This window comes from Mytilus californianus, unplaced genomic scaffold (genome assembly GCF_021869535.1).
Source record: "Mytilus californianus isolate M0D057914Y unplaced genomic scaffold, xbMytCali1.0.p SCAF_3, whole genome shotgun sequence".
Classification (NCBI taxonomy): domain Eukaryota; kingdom Metazoa; phylum Mollusca; class Bivalvia; order Mytilida; family Mytilidae; genus Mytilus; species Mytilus californianus.
In genome coordinates, this window is record NW_026262679.1 from 63,980,844 (window position 1) to 64,006,886 (window position 26,043).

General features: G+C 32.2%; 1 long non-coding RNA gene across 1 annotated transcript in view; it reads right to left on the minus strand.

Annotated features, from left to right (window-relative positions):
• LOC127733213 (uncharacterized) overlaps positions 1–26,043 on the minus strand; it is a 288,514-nt gene that overhangs the window by 9,571 nt on the left and 252,900 nt on the right. The window contains exon 2 of the long non-coding RNA XR_007996915.1: positions 25,120–25,591. This is a non-coding gene — a long non-coding RNA (uncharacterized LOC127733213). The remainder of the gene's footprint in view (positions 1–25,119; positions 25,592–26,043) is intronic.

Below are 26,043 nucleotides of genomic sequence, written 5' to 3' on the forward strand. Positions count from 1 at the left end.
ATATAGAAAATGAACGTGGATGTGTATTTATACATCCCAAAAAAAACGTTTGAAAAGAATTCAAATTTAATTATGTTTTAATTTGCTGATGACAAAATCGATATTTGTGCCAATGTAAACTATATTCAAAGATCTAATTACAACATTGGTAAGATAACCTTTACTTAATAAGTTTGTTCAAAGGTTCGATGAGTTTACACGGATCACATAGTGATTTCCGCGCTTTTAGTACAATATTACCGTAAAATTTAGGATGTGAAATACCGTTTTTAATAAGTTTTCTACAGGTACAGCCAAATTTACTAATCAAATCTTTGTATCTATGAAAGAATTTAGTAAACGTTTTAATTAATTTATGGTAACGAAATCCCTGACTTAATAATTTACCAGTGATGCATTGATTACGTTCGTTAAAATCTATGACATCACTATACACACGGGCATAACGAACGAGTTGGGATATATAAACACCGTATGATGGAGCCAAAGGAACATCGCCGTCTAAAAAAGGAAAATTAACAATAGGGAATGAAAAATTGTCTCTTTTGTCGTAAATTTTAGTATGGAGTTTCCGTTTAGAGATTGAAATGTCTAAATCTAGAAAAGGACAACTACTGCTGTTTATGTTAGATTTATTTAAAGTAAGTTCCTTTGGGTAAATTTCGGTAGTATTATTTAACGAAAAAATATCATCAAGATAACGGTAGGTATTGTTGAATGTATCAACCAAATGTAACAATGTCTTTACTGAGTTTGGTCATAAACTGAGATTCACAGCAATACAGGAATAAATCTTCTATTAAAGGGACGCAGTTAGTGCCCATAGGAATACCTACTACATTTCGATACACTTTATCGCCGAAACGTACATATTTGTTGTCCAGGAGAAAATTTAAAGCTTCAATCATATCTTCACATTTCCAGTAAGTGTATCTAGCATACTTTCCTTTTTCGTTACAGAAAAAGGCTTTAAACGAGTTACAGCAAATAAATTTGCAATGAGATTTTTCAAAAGACCATCATTAATTAAATATGAAAACTTTTTCTTGATAAGATTGTGTGGAAGTGTAGTGTAGAGAGTAGAAAAATCATAACTGACAACAGAATTAAGAGGACCATCAAAAGCACGTATTTTATCTAAAACCTCTAAAGAATTTTTAACACTCCAAAAATAATTAATACCATTATTTTCATAAGCTTTATTACAAAAGTTAATAACAAGTTCTTTGATAGTAGTAAGGGAGGTAGTTAGAAGCACTGACAGGTTAGTAGTAGAACAATTTTGGAATTCCAGATTGGTTCCCAGAGTAAATTTTTAGATTTAATAAAGCCACAAATTTGAAGAAACTTTTTCTGTTCTAGGACTTGATCAAAGTAAAATTTAGTGTATTATGCTATTCTATTAGAAGATACACAGTATTTGTAGTCTTGCAATAAACATTGCAAAATATTGTGTATTTCATACCAGTGAAGTGACTGTTAAAAGTCTGAGTATTACACTACAAATGCTGTGTATCTTCTACAGTGTAAATGTGGTAAACAGTATGTTGGTGAGTCAGAACAGCCATTTCACAAACGTATGAACGGCCATCGTAGTGACTATGAATGTAAGCCAGACCTTCCTCTTAGTCCACATTTGAGATCCCCTGGCCACACTTAGGCAGATCTCAATCGACTGACCATTACCATCATATACTACAACACTGCTTGGTCTAGGGAAGATAGACTCAATCGGGAAAGATATTAAATAAGAAAATTATAAACGTTGGCACCAAATGGGATCAATGAAAAGGTGTAGTTCTAATTAGCGCAGTGATTTTCAATAGGGTTGTGTTACACGGCAGTCTCTGTTGCTATTCCTTTACCTTTGTCAACTCTGAAATTCTAGAATTATACCGGTTTAACCGACCGATATCCCTAATTACCTGTGTAGGAAAAGTAATGGAGAGGGTAGTCAAAAAACATATTTATAACCATCTACATAGGAACAAACTTATCTACTATATAATTTATTTAACAAACGATTTGAACGATCTATAAGAAAACACTCAGACACATTTAAACGTGTAACATGAGGTCAAGTATGGGAAAACGGTAGTATTTATTCTGCCATTGGTGACAATACTAACATTTTCTAAATTTACCACTTTTTATAATAATAAACTGTTGACACAGAAAAAGACAATCTTATGGACAGCAACATTGCTTATTAATTCAGTCACTGGACTGATGTGTAGGGCCTGAAAACGGTTAACAAACTGAGATGTACAGACAGTAATGCAACTTTATAGAAAATATCGTTGTTTATTGTAAGTAGTTCCTATCAATATAACTTAAGCATAAAAACTTAAAATTTCTAATTAATTCAAAGTCACGGGACCATGTCCTAGGGGGCAGGGCCTCAAAACAGTCGTCAAACTGATATGTACTGATAGTAATGCAACTTTAAACAAAATATCATTGATCTGTCACAAGTAGATCCTATCAAACTTACTTAAGCAGAAAACTTAACATTGAAAATTGTTAATTAATTCAAAGTCACTGGACAATGTCCTAGGGGACAGGGCCTCAAAATAGTCGTCAAAACTGATATGTACTGATATTAATGCAACTTCATATAAAATATCATTGATCTATTACAAGTAGATCCTATCAAACTAACTTAAGCAGAAAACTTAACATTGCAAATTGTTAATTAATTCAAAGTCACTGGACCATGTCATAGGGGGCAGCGCCTCAAAATAGTCGTCAAACTGATATGTACTGATAGTAATACAACTCAAGTTATATTAAATATCAATGATCTATCACAAGTATAGTTCCTATCAAACTAACTTAAAAGCAGAAAACTTAACATTGAAAATTGCTAATTAATTCAAAGTCACTGGATCATGTCCTAGGGGGCAGGGCCTCAAAATAGTCGTCAAATTGATATGTACTGATAGTAATTACTATACTATATATAAAAATATTAATTTTTGCGAACCATTTAGGTCACGGAAATTCCATTTTTTGCCATCAGTAAGGAGAGTTGTACAAATAATGTGAATACACAGAACCCCGATCCAATTCATCTTTTGCTAAAAATATTTATCATTTTCTGTTTTATATCTCCTAACATCATTTCGATAAAAATATGCCAAAACTTGGCCTGCAGTAAAAATAGATGTATGCCCCAAATAAACATTCCCCGATTGGTTGAACTACTATGGCGTCGATGTCAAGCAACGCAAGCCTCGCTGTAAAGCAACGCAAGCCTCGATGTAAAGCACACGCTTCCCAAGAGTAAGGAGAGTTGTACAAATAATGTGAATACACAGACCCCCGATCCAATTTATCTTTTGCTAAAATTGTTCATCATTTTCTGTTTTGTATCTACCAACAACATTCCATTTTTCTATAATCCCGATTTAAACATGTCGAAACCTGCAGTAAAAATAGATGTATGCCCCAAGTAAACATTCCCCGATTGGTTGAAAAGCTGTGGCCTCGATCTAAAGCATCAATTATGATCAATTATCCCCGATGACACCCAGTCGATTTGTGTCATGAGTGAAAATCTTATCTATTTGATGAAATAACTTCTTCATTAACTGTACATGCAATATTTTTGTAGTTTTTGATAACCGTGCACATTCCCATTGCATGTCCGCAAGAAAAATGGGTTATGCATTTGTGAATTGTGTAATTACAGTAATTGTGTAATAAGAATAATGTCGGACGATAAGAATTTGTGACGTCAGTGCGTGATCACGTGACATTATTATTTGTAAACAAACGGGCTCCCCATGTAACACGTGTCGGAACTATCCATACAAGGTGCAATCAATCTTATATTTCACTATTTGATGATATTTCTGTGTCTGTTTGTAGGTTTTGCAGATCAGATGTCATAGTGTAGTTTCATAGACAAATAAATGTGGATAGTGTCCACATGTGGACACAGATGATGCCCCCGCTTGCATATCATATAGTTATAAAGGGACACAACTGAAGAAGGGTAAAAGTGACGCTACCCAAATTTGAACTTGATCTGAGTTTTGTGTGTAAGTCTCATAACATTTGGTTGAGGCTAACTTAAGTAGAGAACAGAAACTAAAAATTCAGCAATTTTTCTATTTATAAAGGGGCATAACTCAATAATGGTTAAAGTGACACTACCCAAATTCAACTTGATCTGTGCTTTATCAGTGGAAGTCAAAATTAAACATTGCATTGTATAAAGCATTCATTGTAGTTGATTCAACTATAATCATGGACAAAGGAAGATAACTCCAATTTTAAAAATAACTTGATATTTAGAAGAAAATAAAAATTTTGCAATTTTTTCCATTTATAAAGGGGCATAACTCTAGAACGGTTAAAGTGACGCCACAAAAATTCAAACTTGATCTGTGTTTTGTGGTAATAAGCCTTGTGTATAAGTTTCATAACATTTGGTTGAGGCAAACTTAAGTTAGAGAACGGAAACTAAAAACTTTGCAATTTTTCCATTTATAAAGGGGCATAACTCTAGAACGGTTAAAGTGACGCCACCAAAATTCAAACTTGATCTGTGTTTTGTGAAAATAAGCATTGTGTATAAGTTTCATAACATTTGGTTGAGGCAAACTCAAGTTAGAGAACGGAAACCAATTTTGGGACGTACGGACGGACGTACGTACGTACGTACAGACGGACAAGGGTAAAACTTAATGCGGGGGCATAAAAAGTACCATTGTTCCTGTTTAGTAGTTGTGATTTTTTTTTTATAGAATTAGAAGGCAAGTCTACATTAGTCATTATTTAAATTAAGTCTGAAAAAAATGACTCAACTCTCTTTGTAATTTTAATCTCAATTTTTGAAACACGTATAATTTAAAGAGCATTTGCTTCCCTTGAACAAGTGGGTCATCCGTGTTTTTATCGGAAATGTGTTTGTCCGGTAAATCCGCCCACGAGCAGTAAATATGTATGTAGGGCCAGTTTATCACAAATTTATGAAAGGAAAAGGTGATCTATTTATTAATAGACCACTTATAAAGAGATTCCAGATAATCCAAAAAATATTTCAAGTCAGAAATGAGTTTTGTAAGCAATAATATGATTATTTCTTGTATTATATGTCTCTGGTATTATATATAAATATCACTAGATGTTTTCGTAATAAAGAATTTTTCTTTAAAATTTGACATGCAGTGATGATAAGTACAGTTCCTATATGAATAAAATAGCAGACGAAATATTCACGGAAGTGACAATTACTGAAGAAATGGGAGTGGGCGGGTTAACCGGATGGGCGGAATTACCGGACACTACTGTAGTCCGAGATTACTCTGACGTCCAACGTCTGTTTTGCGATTCCGGTATTTTAACTCTTATTTTCAAATTGAACACACTCGGCCATTCAGCTTATTTGCATCATAAATGAACGAGATGTTAGATTATGTTTTCCTATTGAATAAGGGTCATTTGCATAAATCAGCTCCCATAATAGTGCATTGTAAATTACTTTTTCTGTTGGTCATGTCACAGTCTTTTAAAGTGAAAGTAAAAATGCCAGTATTGATGTGTCAATGTGAAAACTGTCCAAATATGAGAAAATAGTGGGTGGCAGCCGCAGGTCGATTAAACTTACTTAAATGAAGAGAAAAATTAACAAATTGAGGCTCGATTTATGTGGATTATGTTTTCCTATTGAATAAGGGTCATTTGCATAAATAAGTTCCCATAATGTTGGTCATGTGACATTCTTATAAAGTGAAAGTTAAAATGCCAATATTGATGAGTCAATGTGAAAACTGTCTAAATTTGAGAAGATAACGGGTGGCAGGTCGATCAAACTTACTTTTAAAAATGAAGAGAAAAATGAAAAATAAACAAATTGAGGCTTGATTTATATGGATCCAGTCGCCTCCAGAAGCAACGAAGCAGCACATCCACTTTGGACGGGAAAATATCATCTATCTGATATGGGACCAGCTGAAGTCCCACTGCTCTAGCTGGTGTCGCAAAACAGTTGTTGGAGGTTAGAGTAATCTCCGACTACAAAACTCAATTCCAATGACAAAAATGCCCTGATCTTAAATTGAAAGCAATGGAAAAGTAAACTGTAGATTATAATTTTGACAATGGCCACATTTTGTTTAAGTACAATGTACATGTAATAATATGCAGGATAATACATGGACTTGATACTGCTTCAAGGTTATACAGGTTTGTCAATGTAAAAATAAAATAATTTGTTTGCTAACTTAAGGAGCTACCATTTGATTTTTAGGGTGGGGGTCTAGGATGAAATTTAAAAAAAAAGTCAGGAGATGAGTTTTTAAGTTATAAAAAAGGCAGGATGACAATTTATGTAAAAACAGGTCGGGATAAACTTAATAGAAAAAAAGGCAGGACAAAAAAGAGTGAAAAATAAAAAGGCAGGATAGATTACAACTCAACTAAAAAAAAAGGCAGGACAAAATTTTTCATCCTAGCCCCCCCCTTTTCCCCCCATAAAAATAGAAAAGAAGCGCCCTTACAGTGTTTCCTTCAGAGGGTGTTGGCCTGGAATGGTACAAAATGTACCCTGCAGTTTTCATACGCCTATTCATGAGAAATATTATGGTATGCCTTGGTCCGTCTATCTGTCCTGATCTGTCTGTTTCTAGTATGTTGTTCACTAACTCAGAAATATTTTCACCAATTTGCATGAAACTCTGGTGAATTGATTATATCTACTGACGTGAGCTCCTTTTAGATTTTAAGGAATTTCATAATTTAATTTTCAAAATGTGAGGTTTTATTCATTAAAAAAGGGGGATTTTCATGTTAACGCCCAATAACTCTAAAAATGCTTTGTTCACTAACTCTTCAACGCTTTCACCAATTTGCATGAAACTGTTGTGAATTGATTATTTTACAAATTTTAGGTTTCCCGTGTCAGAGTTATATGGGATTGTATTCATGTATTGATGTGAGCTCCCTTTAGATTGTTTTGGAATTTTAGAATTTACATTATCCAGTTACAATGTAAGGGGTTTTATTCATTCAAAAAGGAGAATTTCCATGTTTTCGGACATTAACTCGAAAATGCTTTAAGCAGTTGTCATTTGTCATGAAACTTTGGTTAATTGTTTATATATATCTATTGATGCAAGCTCCCTTTCAATTTTATAAGTTTAAGGTTTCAGAATTGTGGGATTTTATTCATAAAAAATTTGTAAGGGTTCCGCGGAACCCAGTGTCTCGCCTACTTTTGCTGTTATCTATGTTTTCAGTGTGATAGGGGAATGCATATAATAGATTTACAGTTAATGAAATAAAACGTTTGAAATGTATGAAAAAAGTTATGCTTGTAAAAATGAATACACTTTCAGTATGGAATCAAATCTATAGATTTATAAAAGAGTTGAAACATAAATTGATTGAATGAACAAATGATAAAGAAGATAATTTTTACATTGTTTGATGATTTATCCCTTAATTCAGACGGCGACGGAATGTAGGATCGCTATGTCAACAAAAAATGGGGAATAAATTATTAAAACTTTTCCTCTAGATACTATCTTTTGATTGTAAGAAGCTTCTGTCCAAGTTTGGTAAAAATCCAGGATGGTTTATGAATCTAATAAATGTTTTAAAAACTTTAACTGCAGACTGTATGTAATGTTAACTGGAAGAGAAACTAAGTCCATTTATAAGTAATATACGGAAAAACAGGAAATAAATTTTTACAAAATTTCCTTCTAGATATTAGCTTTTGATCATAAACAAGCTTCTGTCCAAGTTTAGTAAAATTCCTGGATAGTTTAAGAAAGTTATTAAAATTTTAAAAACTTTAACCGCAGAGTGAATGAATGTAATGTTACCTGGCAAAAAAACTAAGTCCATTTATAAGTAAAATACGGAAAAACAGGATTTTTTTTTTACAAAATTCACTTCTGGATAATATCTTATGATCATAAACAAGCTTCTGTCCAAGTTTGGTACAAATCCAGGATAGTTTAAGAAAGTTACTAAAATTTTAAAAACTTTAACCACAGAGTGAATGTAATGTTAACTGGCAGAAAAACTAAGTCCATTTATAAGTAAAATACGGAAAAACTGGAATTTTTTTTTTACAAAATTTACTTCTGGATACTATCTTATGATCATAAACAAGCCTCTGTCCAAGTTTGGTAGAAATCCAGGATAGTTTAAGAAAGTTATTAAAATTTCAAAAATTTTAATCACAGAGTGAATATTTGTGGACGACGCCGACAGAATGTAGGATCGCTATGTCTCGCTTTTTCGAGAAAAGTCGAAGGCTCAACAAAAAGGATGGCTTTCCCAGTTTGCCGATCAAATTCAAAAGTTTGTACATGCACTTCTCTGGCATTTTTCAGTAAATGTGTAAATTATAACTGACATAACTAACTTTGACAATGACCACATATTTTTAAGTTCAATGTACATGGAATATACATGGTAATGCATATAGACTCGATACTGCTGCAAGGTTATACAGGGTTGTCAATGAAAAAAAAATAAATTTGTTTGCCAACTTAGTGTTTCCTTCAGAAGGTTTTGGTGTGGTATGACACTCTGTCATTTTTATAGGCCCGTTACGGGACGTACTATGGTATACCGTTGGCCGTCTGTCTGTCCGTCGTCAACATGTTGGACATTAACTGAAAACCGCTTTAACCAATTTGCATAAAACTTTGGTGAATTGTTTATATCTATTGACATGAGCTCCCTTTCGTTTTTTATAAATTTTAGATTTTACGTCTAATAGTTATGGGGTTTTATTCATTAAAAAAGGGGGATTTTCCAGTTTTCGGACAATAACTCAAGAATGCTTTCACCAACTTGCAAGAAATTGTGGTGAATTGTTCATATCTATTGACATGAGCTCCCTTTCGATTTTTATATATTTTAGATTTTACATTTCCGAGTTACAGGGTTTTTATTCATGAAAAAAGGGGGGATTTTCCAGTTTCGGACAAAAAATCAAAAATGCTTTCAGCAGTTCGTATGAAACTTTGGTGAATTGTTTATACCTATATTGATGTAAGCTCCGTTTAGAATTTAATAAATGTTACATTTTTAAACATTTTTGAGTTATGGGGTTTTATTCATTAAAAAAGGGGTGATTTTCCAGTTTTCGGACAATAGCTCAAAAATGCTGTCAGCAATTCTCATGAAACTTTGGTGAGTTGTTCATATCTATTGATGTAAGCTCCCTTTACATTTTCATAAATTTCCAATATGACTGTGAATTAATTGAACTTTATATAGCTATAATTATTTGTTTATAGTCTGACGACAGATTTACTAAGTATTGCGCAACACAGTGTATTGCACAACAGCAAGAAATCTTTAATTTCATCACGTTCTAATGAAGTAACAAGCTTATTTTGCCAAATGATATGAATGATTTGATCTACGCTTGAGTAACAAGTACCAGAAGTGATAAAAAAAATTGTCCTTATGAAAATAACATGCAACCAACTTTAAAATCAATGTTTAACCTCCTAAATAAATCGTTTATGTCTTTGAATTTCTTTACTTTCAAATGAAAAATTGCTGTTTCATCGACTTGGTAAATGTTGAATATTGCCGATGACGAAAGCGACTGAAAGCGAGTATCGTAAACAACAGGGCGACTAGATTTCGCTTTTGAAGGTCGGTCAAAGTGAAGTGGCGACTGGGAAAGCCACTTTGTCACCCCAGTCGCATGGTAACGTGAGCCCTGCACAATGCTTATTACTTTAAAACACAGTCCTGTAATATTTGTTATTCTACTTTGAATATTGCCTGCTTATTTCAGCAACTATTCTTACAAAACAATCCTCTATTTATCCTAGGTGTTGCAGTATTGTTGATTATATTTATATGTATATGTATACGTAGTAAAAGTAAATGCAACCCCCTTTTTGAAGGTAAGTAACAGTTAACAAACTTTATCACTTATCAGTAGTTTAGAATGGTTTAATAAAAATCTAATAGATGTTACATGCATTATGCCTTCCTCTCAAAAAGTTTGCATGTGTTTTAAAGTGGTTATTTAGCAATGTAATTTTTTCCCTCAGTATTAACATTAATTTGGAAGTAAGTTAAAGGATTTCAGTTAACCAAAATTATTTCACGCCTTATTTATATAAACAAATCCCACGTCGATGTATATAACATGTACAACAATCAAACATCAACCCACGCCAAACTGGATGTAATTGAAAGACATCTAGAGATCAATATACAGTCTCGAACAAAAGACAAAATAAGGAAAAATATAGTGAATTTTTTAGAAGAATTACTATTGCATGTATTTGCAATATTTAAAATGTATAGTTTAAAATTTTTTGAGTTTTAGGTTCCACCTACCATTTTAGAAAACTGGGATGTCATTGCAGCTAGTCTATTAGATAACATTTTATAGTTTTGAATGTTTCTTCATCAGTTAACTAAAATTAGGTGGCGGTATGTTCTTATTTCCGACAGAGGGGCACTCAACCTACATCAATTTGTGCATGAAGCGATTGATAGTTGCTAGATACTGAATAATTTTACCACAAATTTGTGAAAGTTTTAACCGGTGTATATACTTAAAATATGTTAATAAAGTTCATGTCTTTTTCAGGACTTCTGATCCAACCATGGAAGTATGGCATGTTTGTGAGATATGGTTTTGGCCAATAGGATGTTCATGAAGGACCTGGTGTACAAAGTATATCACTGGATTGAGCTCATTGTCTAAGTGTATTATTAAAGTGCTTTGCTCTGAGCTCAGTTCATTGTTATGCAATTCATTCTTTGTGAAATAAAGATTTGACAGACAACTCTCATGTACAAGGAATTGTCAAAGTAGTATCCATTCTATGTACAATGTAAGTAACAGGGAGATAAAAGCATTTTATTTAGATTTGAACCAAACATTTTTTGTCCATTAGCCAAATTAAAAAATAAAAAGCACAAATTCACCAAACAATGCTACTCGCGCTACAAGCAATATGATGCTAGGTTCTTTTGTTACACTTTATTTTTTTACATCTGTACTGCCTACTGGCGACACAGTCCTGAGTGTAAATGGTCATTCAGTATGTTAAGAAAAAGACCAAAATTTATAAGGCCTATCTGGCCTAATTGATTTCTAAAATATATTTCATTGTATTGGTATCACTTATATTTGTATCCATATAACAAAAAAAAAAAAAACTGAAAAGAGAATACTTTTGCAATACCTTTTTCATATTGAATACTAAAACTTTTTAGATATTAGACATTTTAAGTAGATGTTCATAGATCATCATCTCAGGCATTGTCATTACTAAAAATGAGAGACAATTTCCACATTTAACTGAAATATTTTACTTATGATACTGACGATCCACCACAAAGTAATATAAATAGAACCATACAAATAGTAAGCAAATACATGTTCTCAGATACCATCTCCCATATAAAAAAATCACATTAAGAAAAAAATGAACCCATTATTTGTTCCTCTCCTAGCTACAAAATGTATCCAAAATCAAAGATGTGGAACATATTCTATCATAATCATTTGGTAATTAATGCAATTAGCATCTCTTCCATGCCCGTGTTGAACATAAAAAACTAAATATTAAATAAACAACACCCCTAATGCTCATGTTGGTTGTCATTGTGCAACACAGTTAATACATAGAAAACATAAAACATAGAACTCCTTTTGTCATATAAAACACTGTCAAATATCCAATCACACTATCCACACTGATCTGTGTCCACACTTGTACAACTTTATAATCAATATTAATGATCTATCAAACTAACTTAAGCAGAAAACTTAATAATTGTTGACGCTGTCGCCGTCGCCAGAAAAGCAATCCCTATGTATCGCTTTCCGCGACTTTCGTCGCAGGCGAGACAAAAACCTAGACAAAACAGCTGTGTGTGGTATTAATACTTTATTATTCTGTTTTAGAACTTGAAGTCAAATAGTATCATGACCATCTTCGAACGGAGATTGTTTATGGTATCCATGCCCATGTCATTTTCCTCGAATTTATGAAAATTTGGAAGTCTCTTTGAATAATTCTCAATAAAATGTTTCAATGGGTTTCAAAATTTACATTGTAAATATACACACTGCAGTTATTCATAGATAAATAAAACAAGTTGCTTTTAAAAAAAAAAGACAATACGTGAACCTTAGAACTTTTTTATTCTAATTATTAATTCAACTGAATAAGAAATTATATATCAGTGTTTGTATGGTCATGTGTGTGGAAGATAATATTTTCTTTTTATTGTAAATCATTACAATTTTGGCATGTTGAGAGAAGTGGTAAATATATTTAGCAATGAGGAAAAAAAATAGATTCCCAGACGTATAATTTCTTAAAGAATAATAATGATTCAAAACAACGAATAGTCTTTTAATATTTTACTTGCTTTATTTTCATTTGAAACAGATTTTTTTTATCTGATTTGTCAAAATGACAAGTATGCATAATGATTTTATTGTTACAAATCAAATCCCAAAGCCCACTATAACTCATTATGTAGAAGCCACAGCACTATTTTAAAATATCTCTCTGTGAATATCTAGACACAGATGTTTGATACCATATGCATAGGTCGTTATAATTAAATCTTGACCATTTATCTTTCACTTGTTTATCAAAGGGTACAACTGTCAACTTTGCTCAAGTTAGTAAACCATTGCAATGCATAAAATGTAGCTTTACAATAAATATACATGTTTGAAAAGGATCTATAGATTGTTTATTACCATATATCAGATAAGTGAATTAGCGATCTGTGAAAATTCTTTATTGTCATGTTTTAAATATCTTAGATACCCCGTATGGAGGTGCTCTTAATTACAGGAAGCTAATACAGATAAGATGAATAGGTGTTCCGAATGAACAATAATTTAGCTTCCGAATATTCCCCCATAGACTATATTTCTAACTAATTTATATGCGTGAACCCTCCCTCAGGAGTTCACCCCAAAAATATATTGTACCCTTACATCCAATCACAGCGCTCGTAAATTGACTTACTTCACCTACCTTGGGTACACGAAAGGCCAGCCTAAAGCCGGGAAATGTAATACTACTTTTTTCCTTATATAATTATATAATATATATTAAATAATAGTGCGGTGACGGAATAGGAAAAAGTCGATTATTAAAAGAGTTTAATTTCACTCCACAGTGCACGGCTAAAAATTTCTACAGTCCTAGAAAAATTATTCTACTTGAATTTAAGATTGGTCGTCAAAAAGTCATGTAGTGCATTTTTTTTTTTTAAATTTTATCGTTTAGCTAGCAAATTTGACCAAGACATTACAAACTTGAAATCAGTCATGACACTTATGATGTATAGACTTCTTACTATGAAACATATTACAATAAAGAATACTAGTCTACACCTATTTTTTACCAAAAAAAAGTCAAAGATTACACCCTTACCCCAGCTGGCAGATTTTCACTTTTTTCATCTTACCATTTTTACTTAAGGAGTGAACAAAACCCAAATATATGATGTTTCAAATCAACACAGAAGTCAAACATGGTGATTCAGGAGGAATTATTGAATTGCCAACTCTATTCATAGTTTATCTGACTGAAAGAAACAGTTTAAGCACCAAATCATGAAAAATGATATTAAAGTCCATTCCACATTTTACAGCATGCCTTACATTACTTTAAGCATTTCCAGATTATGAAGGCAACACAACAAGACTCTTTAGATGGCAATTAACTATTATTCTAAAATCTATTTGACAATACATGTACTAGAATATATCTTAGTTGACTGTTTGTCTATTTCTCATGTATGCATTAAGTTAAATTATGTCCCCTTACATAACCAGTTTACCTTTTTTGTGCTTTTCATTGTCAGAAAATCAAAACAATTAATATCAATTGCAGGGAAAATGAATAAACTATTAAATCTTGCTGATATACAATCATAATTACATTCTTTGTAAAAAAAATGTCTTGTCAGTGTAAAGAAACCCCTATTGCTATCTCTATTTCAGCCAAATATGAGGGCTAAATGAATAAGTAAGGACCAGAAAATCAAAACAATTAATACCGTGCTACCTATAATAGAGCAACCTAAATACTGGAATGCAAATACTACCGTGCTACCTATATTATAGGTAGCACGGTAGTATTTGCATTCCAGTATTTAGGTTGCTCTCTTGTGTACCCTTGTGTACCCTACCTAAGTCAATGTATCTGAACAGTGTGATTGGACAAAAAATACCGTATCAACTGAACATACTTTCCCAAACTGAGGGATGAATCAGGTGTAGAAAAATATGAAATAATTTTACATACAGATTAAAATGAATTTTGAGATTTTTTTAAAATTTTGTATTCACTGCACGATAAAAGACCTAAAAGCACTAGTGGCCTTAGATTTTTAAAAATAGCAAAAAATGTAAACGGTCATGATACACATTCCAATTCATTTCTGAATAGTAAAATGAAAGTCCTTCAGTTAACTATGAATGTAGAATTTTGTGCAGTGTTAGAAAGTGGTGAAAATTCTAAAAAGGCTATCATTATCCCTTATGGGCCAGGAAATACTACCGTGCCACCTTAAGGGGGATATTTATGTTTACACTAAATCAATAAAGGATTTTTTTTTACCCATGCAATTTGTATGTTTATCAATTAAAAGTTGATTAAAGGCAACTATAATAAAAATAGCCCTTAAATTCCATCCCTGGGAGCGAAAATTGCTGATTCAGCAAATTTTGCCTGATCTGTTGGTAATAATGTAAAAATTTACCTAGAAAGTAGAACTTCATTATTTTTAAGTAACTTGCAGTACTTTTTTAATTATAAATGCTCGCTTTAACTTTTCCCACTGTCTGACACATGTGCAACCACTAGAATTTGAGACGCGACATATTTTAGTTGCCTGTACGTCCTATTATTTTCACCGAAATAGATGAATTGCATAATTTTTTATTTTTTTCCACACAAGTACAGCTATACTAGTTTTCTTCAGGTTTAATTTATAGTTCTGTGGTAACATGACACCAGTATGAGCATTTTTGAAACCATTAAGTAGTTAAGGGGTCCTTACTTATTCATTTAGCCCTCATATTTGGCTGAAATAGAGATAGCAATAGGGGTTTCTTTACACTGACAAGACATTTTTTTTTACAAAGAATGTAATTATGATTGTATATCAGCAAGATTTAATAGTTTATTCATTTTCCCTGCAATTGATATTAATTGTTTTGATTTTCTGACAATGAAAAGCACAAAAAAGGTAAACTGGTTATGTAAGGGGACATAATTTAACTTAATGCATACATGAGAAATAGACAAACAGTCAACTAAGAGATATATTCTAGTACATGTATTGTCAAATAGATTTTAGAATAATAGTTAATTGCCATCTAAAGAGTCTTGTTGTGTTGCCTTCATAATCTGGAAATGCTTAAAGTAATGTAAGGCATGCTGTAAAATGTGGAATGGACTTTAATATCATTTTTCATGATTTGGTGCTTAAACTGTTTCTTTCAGTCAGATAAACTATGAAAAGAGTTGGCAATTCAATAATTCCTCCTGAATCACCATGTTTGACTTCTGTGTTGATTTGAAACATCATATATTTGGGTTTTGTTCACTCCTTAAGTAAAAATGGTAAGATGAAAAAAAGTGAAAATCTGCCAGCTGGGGTAGGGGTGTAATCTTTGACTTTTTTTTGGTAAAAAATAAGTGTAGACTAGTATTCTTTATTGTAATATGTTTCATAGTAAGAAGTCTATACATCATAAGTGTCATGACTGATTTCAAGTTTGTAATGTCTTGATTATAACCAACCACTTTTCTTTGTACAGTTATCTCCTCGAACACTATTTTTCTGGTTATGACTACTCCTTCGCAACCGTAAAAGATGGTGACAAAGTTATTTTTATCAAATTGCTCATTATATCCTCAGGATGTTTTGTTTAATTTTGACCGAAGCGTTACGGAGTCCCCATATGAGAGTTATTTCCCCTTATGTATTTGAAATAAGTAACTAAGTGATACGTATTTGTAACTGGTAAACCATATTAAAGTGATTGCTTTGAGGTCCTTGGTCCATTAGAAAGAAAATGAAGTCAAGATCAAGGTCATATTCTATATTTTGATTTTGGCCTGTTATCACTTATTTTCAGAAATAAGAAATTGACAAAATATTTTTACAGAATTGTTAGTTGCGACAAGTCATACTCATAATTTTTGGTTGAAAGGGTACGTAGACATTTAAGGTAGCACAATACAGAAGCAACTAAATTTTATCAAAATTTCATTTTCAGCTGTTTTTGTTACTTCTTAATATTCAAATACCACAGTAGAAAAAATTATTTACATATCTTGCAGAGTTAATGAGTTTTGATGATAACTAGTTTTATAAACAAATGCACCTGTCTGACTGATACAAGATAAGAACATGTGGGCATTACTATGTGGTTAATCAATAGAATCATTTGATAGCTTTACGACCACTGACCAGCAATAAAAATAACAGTTATGAAAAAGAGGTGGATTAGGGACCCGGATTTATGGAAAAATGAAAGATAATGAACTCCAAATAAAAATACATTTCTGTATTGGAGCTGCCAGGAGAAAAAACAAAACAACTATTTGGAGCTAAAGAGGGAATCAAATTATAAATGTACAGATATTAAACAAATATAATTGTACAACAATAAATGTTGCTGATGTTTATACTAGAATTTCTTGAGGAGAATGTTTAAATATGAATTCTTTTTAAAAGAAAATACAAAATAAATATTTCATTTTCAAACTGCAAAAATTAAAAAATCTACTTTGTGTAAAACACCATATTGTCATTGTATACAATTATAATTTTAGAAATCCCCCATAAGGATCATCTAGACTGACCAACTGATCATTTTTTGTAACAATGCAAAAAACAAAATATATCATTTTATGTACTAAAAGAATAAAATCCATATTGAAAAAAGTAAATGCAATGTGTAATTAAACTTCTGAGAACATTAATTATGGAACGCCACAGCTGTCTTATGTGGTACTCTGATATTACTTTATGTTGTTTTATTATTACTTGATGATATTTTGTCTTTACTTAATATGGTTTTGACATTACGTAATGATGTTTTGATATAACTCAATATGGAATAGTCATTACTTAATGATATTTCGATATTACACGATATGGTTTCGTATTGACTTGATATAGTTTTGTCATTCCTCAATATGGTTTTGTCATTACTCGATGTGGTTTCACCATTATTTAATGTGGTTGTGTCATTAGTCAATGTGGTTTTAACATTACTTGATGTGAATGTGACTTAACGTTATGTAGTTGTTTCATTACATGATGTGGTTTTGTTATTTTGTAATGATGATTTGCCTATTCTTTATATGGTTTTAACATTACGTAATGATGTTTCAAAATTTGACGATTTTACACTACATGATGTGTTTGTTTCATTATTTGATGTGGTCCTGTCATTCTTTGATGTGGTTATCCCATTACTTGATGAGGTAAAACCACGGGACCAATTCGGAAAAAATATGTTCTATTTTTAAACAGATTTCAATATATCGTTTGTTTAATGTGCTTTGGATGGGTATCGCTATCCATTGAGTTAAAGTTCAAATTAAAGTTCGAGTGGTTGTTCAGAGTTATTTGGTATGAAAAAGGGGAACGGCAGACAATAATGAGAAAAAAAGTATTAAAAAGTTTACAGTATTTCGGACACAATTGGGATATCCCCAAACCACTTGGTCCTGTTGTTTTTATCCTAAGTTCTCAAACGGAAGCAGTATTTTTGTAATAAATTTGTAAAATATTCCACGAAACCCTGTGACTCGCCTGATATTGCTGCTGTAAGTGTAAAAGCGTCATGTTGGTCGGCTGTACATTCATATATAATACATTAATCGGTAAAAATAAATTTTTTTTTAAAAATGTTTTTCTGTAGATGCTTTTTCTTGAAATTGAGGAATAACTCCTATACAAGTTTTAAAACACTTCATGGAGGTTTACAAATGTATCATGTCAAAACAGTTTAATTCGGTTTTATTTAACTAAAACAAAACTGTATGGTTTTCAACAATGAGCAAAACCCATACCCTATAGTAAGCTATAAAAGGTCCCGAAATGAAAAAAGTAAAAAACTTGAAACCTAACGATCTATAGATAGATAGATAGATACTTTATTCTCTAAAAACTAAATACAAGTTTACAGAGAAACATACAATATAAATACAGATACAATGGTCGAGGTAAACAAATACAGTATGATATTCTAAAAGTACAAAATTATGATGGCATACGTGTTTAGTAACATGTATAATGAAAGGTTAAACTCAATAGAAATTAAAAAAAATGGAGATGGAGACGCCGACTCCACTATCGACGACAAAATATAGGTTTGTTGTTTCTCACTGCCGCTACATTGATGTCGCAGGCTCGACACAAATCAAAAGACTTGAACTTTATTGTTAACAACTAATAAACTGGGCAACTTTTTAGAAATTAAAAAAATATATATTGATTAATCATTTATAATCTATTGTTTCAAACTTAACAGGTGTACATGCATGTATTATCTGCAACTATATTTAAGCAGTTAATCCAACTGCTATTAAAGTATCTGTTTTAACATGTAAACTATATGTATGTGCATGTATAAGATATACAATAACAGTGAAAAAAAATAATTAAATAATTTTGAATTAAATTTCTATTTTAAAAGGTGTCATTAGAGAAGAGTTTGTTGACTTCATAGAAGTGAGCGATGATACAAGTGGAGAGAGACTATCCAATGAGCTACTGAAGCTGCTTCCAGAAATGGGACTAGATTTAAATCTGATGAGGAGCCAATGTTATGACGGCGCAGGTAAACCTCGTTTAATATACCTCAGTGTGTAAACAGTCGAATTTGTTTAATGATGAATATACTGTAAGAATAGTTTTGTTACAATTTTGACATGCTCTCTAATTCATTGCACCTGTCATTGTATGTTTTAAATGATGTGTGCACATTCACATATATACTTTTTCCCGAGGTAATATGACTGGACATTTGAAAGGAGTTGGTCCCAGGATTCAAAGGATATACCCAAAGGCATTACACTTTTGGTGTACAGCTCACCAGCTAAACAGATGTATAGTTGCTGCTGCTAACATTCCATGTGTCAGGAATATGATGGGAACTGCAGATAAGGTATACAATTAATGCATTTCTATTCATTTCTCATATGATAATACTATAAAAAAAAAATTGTCATAAACCAGTAATTAAATGTGTATCATATGTATTGCTTGATTATTTTGATCAACCTATAAGTCTTTATCTTTGACAGGTAGTCAAGTTCTTTAATTGGTCTCCTAAAAGGCAATCATTCCTAGAGGATCAGCTTCAACATTACAGAAATGAAACAAAAAGAATGAAATTGAAGGAGTTATGTAGAACAAGATGGGTGGAAAGACATGATGCCTTTGAGATTTTTTGGGATTTCCTTCCAGCAATAATAGAAACCATGGAAAAGATCAAATCAGTGGACAAAAGCCCGGTTGCAATAAGTGACACACAAAGCCTAGAAAACAACATTACATCCTTTCAATTTCTAGTCTCCCTGCTTGTGACAATGAGATGTATTGGATACCTAAAACAACTTAGTACATCACTTCAAGGTACTGTCAGTAACTGTCTAAGGGAAACAACTCTTATTTAATTTGATATTGTAAAGGAGCAAAAAAACAGAAACAATTTTTTTTCTTCAATTTATTTACATTACAAAAAGAACATGTTACCATCAACAACATATTATTATTAGATTTCAAAATCCTATACACAAAATTAAACCTGCTGATTGATTTGGTCAATAACCACAGGAAAAAAGGGAGATAATTCAAATACTGTATTCACAGATCTGATTTAATTAGTAACAACTTAGAGAATTAACCAAATATATTTTTTCTTTAGGTAGAGCTGTTGATGTGAGTGCTCTTGAGTCAGTTAGCCTTGTCAAGGAAGCTTTACAGGATGTTAGAGACAATATTGGTGAATTTCATGCTAAGTGGTATTCAGAAATATTGAAGTTGGCAGATGAGTTAGATGTAACCCCATCTAAACCAAGAACATGTGGGAGGCAGACAAAGAGATCAAATGTGCCATGTGAATCAACAGAGGATTATTAAAAGAAAACAATTGCTATCCCTCTGCTTGATCACATGTTAACAGAAATGAACTCAAGGTTTGGTGACCTGCAATTCAAGGCATCCATGGGACTTCAGGTAATACCTGCCATGATTTCTCAATCCTCAACTAATGATTTTGAGTACTTTGTGGATGATTTACCATCTCCATCAACACTGGAACAAGAAATGCATATGTGGAAATTGAAATGGGCAAATGAGTCTGATCCACCTTCAGATATAAACACAGCATTACAAAACTGTAACTCTATTATATTTCCAAATGTGCACCAAATTTTGAAAATTTGTGGAATATTTCCAGTAACATCCTGTGAGTGTGAGAGAAGTATCAGTAGACTGAGACTTGTGAAGACATACTTACGATCAACAATGTCAACAAGCAGGTTATCTTCCTTAATCATGATGTATGCCAATAGGAACATTACTGTAAATCCAAAGGAGGTGGTGATGCAGTATGCAAGGAGAAATCCTAGGAGAATAGCGCTACCAGACATTCTTGTAGATTAACTGTATTAGACATTAATAACCAACCTCATCAAGTAATGGGATAACTACATCAAAGAATGACAGGACCACATCAAATAATGAAACAAACACATCATGTAGTGTAAAATCGTCAAATTTTGAAACATCATTACGTAATGTTAAAACCATATAAAGAATAGGCAAATCATCATTACAAAATAACAAAACCACATCATGTAATGAAACAACTACATAACGTTAAGTCACATTCACATCAAGTAATGTTAAAACCACATTGACTAATGACACAACCACATTAAATAATGGTGAAACCACATCGAGTAATGACAAAACCATATTGAGGAATGACAAAACTATATCAAGTCAATACGAAACCATATCGTGTAATATCGAAATATCATTAAGTAATGACTATTCCATATTGAGTTATATCAAAACATCATTACGTAATGTCAAAACCATATTAAGTAAAGACAAAATATCATCAAGTAATAATAAAACAACATAAAGTAACATCAGAGTTCCACATAAGACAGCTGTGGCGTTCCATAATTAATAGTAAAGGTTTATCATGGTGGGCGGAGTTTTGACCATATCAGTAGCAACTGACTTACAGCAAGTTCAATAATGATATAACATCTCCCGCCAGATCTAATTTTTGATGCATAGGGTGTGCGTTTTCTTTATATATATTTAGAATTGCTGAATTGGAATGCTTTCTAACTGGTCAAAACCTAATTGATTTATGATTAAAGGCCAATCCTGAAGTATCCCCATGATACATGTGTGAATTATATTGAAGTTAAAGGGGTACAAGTAGGAAAATCCGTATTTATTCAATAGTGACACATTCATTTTTGTCATGAAAATGTAGTTTTAAATGAAATTAGCTCCTCGATGGGTGCCCCTATATGCTTGATTTTCACACATGTTGTTCCTTGACCAGTTATCTTCAAAAGGGTGTCTCAGATTTCCAAAAACATCAATAGAACAAATTTTATACCCTGGCCAATTTAATTTAGTGATCTCTTATGAATTGAGGTTGCAAACTTCATTGAAGGTTTATGAGAGAAGGAAATACAATAGGAAAAATCTGAGACACCCTTTTGGAGGTCAAACTGTGTTACACAAGAATCTATAAAATATTTTGGGATGGTATGAATAACAAAGAAGCTAATTTCATTCAAGTGTGGACATCACAATATAGCAACTAATTACATAATAATTAATTATGTAATAATCATGTCATAATGAAATATCACCATTTGAAAGATTAATCTTTCTTCTTTCTTTTGGTACCTCATTTATAAAATTTAAAGCTAGATGAAAGAAATTACATCAGTTTAAAGTTGTCTGATTGGGGGTGAAAAAATCTTTGTATTGTGCTACCTTAATGAGAGTTTTCTCCCCTCTTATATTTTATTACTCATTAACCATATATAGTAGAGACCTAGGGTCTTTTGATTTGAGGCCCTTGTTCTTTGACCTTGAAATTGAGGTCAAAGTCATAGTCTGATTTGACGTTCCCGATTTTGACCTTTCTCTAAATTCTTATTGATTCAAGATAAAGTCAAAGGGTCTTTTACATTGGGTTACAGATATATGACCTTGAGAGAGGTCAACCGGACGTAGCCATTTTTGCATTTTTTTTATGTACAATTCACTAGAACTTTATATTTTTGGAATCATTGTGGAGTAAGGTTTAATTGTAACCGGAAGTAGCATTTTGTACCTACTTATCTCCTTATTTTTAGCAAAAATATATAAAAAAAACATATATTTTCGGAATCAGCATAAATGAAGCTATTATTTGACAGCAAAATTGACATTTTAAACCAAAATTGTATATTTTCCTGTCTAGATATGTCCATTTGGGGTTGAAAGACCTTCAATTGTTCTCTGAACAATTGGTTTTTAATTGTATTTAATGATGTTTTATATTGTTTCTTTGATTTTTTGGGATGTTCGTAATTCCTTCTGAGGTTGTCTTGATATACGAATATACGAAAGAAGTGTTTTAGTTGTATAGTTAGGAAAATGAGATCCGACAAAATCCCAAAAAGATGACAAAACTGGGAAGTCCGTTGAAACATTCAGTTTAATCCTTTCAATAGTGTTATTTTCTCAAAAGCAGCAGTGGTTCAGTTGTGTTATATACCCCTATCGGTTAATCGCGTTATTTTGACACAGTTGATAGTTGTAAAGTTGAAATTAACTTGAAATTGATGATCATTCAATGATGATATACCGAAGGAAATTGTTTATTATAAAAGTTGATACGAATGATGCACAAGTCAACATAACATTACGGTGTTTACAGTCCTAATTGCAATTGGAAATACAGAACCTTCTCAAAGACTTAAAGAAAACCATTTTGCCTAGTTCTTTAATTTGAAGTTTAGATATATCAAAATGTCCTGTCACTCTATAACCCACATTTCAGCCAGTGCTTACATTCATATATCCCAGAGAGTGATAAAGAATACTACTGAATCTAAAATAGCTGCTTCATATTTAGACCTTTTCTTTGATAGTGACACAGATTGGGGACTTCAAACAAAATCTATGACAAACGTGACATGATGGTTTTAAATTTCCAATGTCAATATTCCAGTTCTCAATAGTAGCATATTCTCTGCTACATCGTATGGCGTTTTCGTATCTCAATCGATACCTTAAGCTCGTGCATATTTACGCAGTACCGACTTCATGAACAGGGCTATGCTTCTGACACAAAACTTCTTAAAAAAAAGGCGGCAGATTCAAAAGGGATATTCAAATGTAATAGTCGAAGACAATCTTTCAACGCCATGGCAAAAGTCGAAGAACGAGGTGAAGACAAATTCTACAAAACCCTACATAGAAAACTGAACACTGATCAACACGAACCTACCTGAAAATTGGGGGTTATCTAGCGTGTCACGGAAAGGTTAACAAATTCTGCTCCACATGTGGCACCTGTGTGTTTTGCTCATGTAAATACGAATTCGGTTATATGTACAGAGTTATGAGGAAGAACCGGCGACTGAAATGGACACACATCATATTTGGTTTCCTAAAGTGTTTTGTTATGAATTAGGCCGTTAGTTTTCTCAATTGTTGTTTCATATTTTTCATGTCGGGGCCTTTTATAACCGACTATACGGTATGGGCTTTTCTCATTGTTGAAGGCCGTACGGTTGCCTATAATTTCTTGCATCCACTTGAACTATTGAGGATAATTGTCTCATTGGCAATCATACCGCATTTCCTTATATTTATACAAAGTAAGTTTTAATCGCCATCAGAAATTGCGTTACCTTTAAGCTTTATCGCGTCTCAACCCACTAGCAACATCATTTCGCAGTTTAATATATTTGAATACTAAGAAGAAACTAAATTTACCATTTTTGTCCTATTCCTGTTTGTTACATTTTGACTGATTGTGATTCGCATGGCGTGTGATGCATGCATAGCAAAAGACGCGTATGCTGTTGACGCATCCGAACTCAACTATGGATTCCCATAGTTTTTTGTTTGAAAACACACGGATAACACAGTGCATGTAAATCAATCTATATTTTTTTCATATGCTTGCAAATATTGTAATTAAAAGCTACATGCAAGCAAGACAAGGGATTACGGACTCAGGTAAAGGGTAACTTGCTTTACCACAACTCTAAACCTTTACGAGGATTCAAACTTTATTCATTAATTACAAATACAAATTTACAGAACAAGAGTTTTACCATAAGCAGTGCGATATCAGGCTAACCATAGTTAAGATATCAATTCAATTTATACAGACCAGACTGTAGGGCAGGGTAATCACGACAATCACAATTTTTGACAAACTACAATCATTTAAACATGGCAAGCGTATACTGTCGAGTAGAGATGACTTTTTTCTTGACTTTTGTTGAGGGATATTTAGAGTTGCAAGCAGGACAAACTATTCCTTTCTGAACAGGGTTCATTTGTCATTGTCCTAGAAGCGCCCCGATGTTACAATTGTTTTACATTTGGAAACAAAATTTGAATATAAAAAAGAAACTGATAAACCTATTACCCTTACAGAAATTAAACAAGTAATTTCCCTATTAAAAACTGGAAAATCAGCAGGACCAGACAGAATTTTAAATGAAATTATTAAATATATATAACCAGTGATGGAAAGTCATTTATTTAACTTTTTAATCTTATTTTGAAAACAGGTAAATATCCAAATACATGGAAAATATCTTGCATGATAGCTCTTCATAAAGACATGAATGATCCCAACAATTACAGAGGTATTTCCGTTTAATTAATTGTCTTCCAAAAATATATAATGCAATTTAAATAACAGATTGAATAAAATTATAGACGGGCAACAAAGTGAAAATCAGTTTGATTTCAGAGAAAACCATCGGACATCTGACAGCATATTTGTATTAAAATCTTTAATTGATAAATGCATACATAAAAAGAGCATGTGTCGCTCACCTTGGTCTATGTGCATATTAAACAATGGACACAGATGGATTCATGACAAAATTGTGTTTTGGTGATGGTGATGTGTTTGTAGATCTTACTTTACTGAACATTCTTGCTGCTTACAATTATCTCTATCTATAATGAACTTGGCCCAGTAGTTACAGTGGAAAATATTTTGAAAAAATGTACAAAAATTTACAAAATTTATGAAAATTGTAAAAAATTGACTATAAAGAGCAATAACTCCTTAAGGGGTCAATTGACAATTTTGGTCATGTTGACTTATTTGTAGATCTTACTTTGCTGTACATTATTGCTGTTTACAATTTATCTCTATCTATAATAATATTCAAGATTATAACCAAAAGCTGCAAAATTTTCTTAAAATTACCAATTCAGGGGCAACAACCCAACAACGTGTTGCCTGATTGGTCTGAAAATTTCAGGGCAGATAGATCTTGACCTAATGAACAATTTTATCCTGTCAGATTTGCTATAAATGCTTTGGTTTCAGAGATATGAGCAAAAAACTGCATTTTACCCTATGTACTATTTTTTAGCCATGTCGGCCATCTTGGTTCGCGGGCGGGGTCATCGGACACATTTTTTAAACTAGATACCCTAATGATGATTGTGGACAAGTTTGGTTAAACTTGTCTTAGTAGTTTCAGAGAAGATTTTTGTAAAAGATTACAAAAATTTACGAAAAATGGTTAAAATTGACTATAAAGGGCAATAACTCCTTAAGGGGTCAACTGACCATTTTGATCAAGTTGACTTATTTGTAGATCTTACTTTGCTGAACATTATTGCTGTTTACAGTTTATCTCTATCTATAATAATATTCAAGATAACAACCAAAAACGGGAAAATTTCCTTCAAATTACCAATTCAGGGGCAGCAACCCAACAACGGGTTGTCAGATTCATCTGA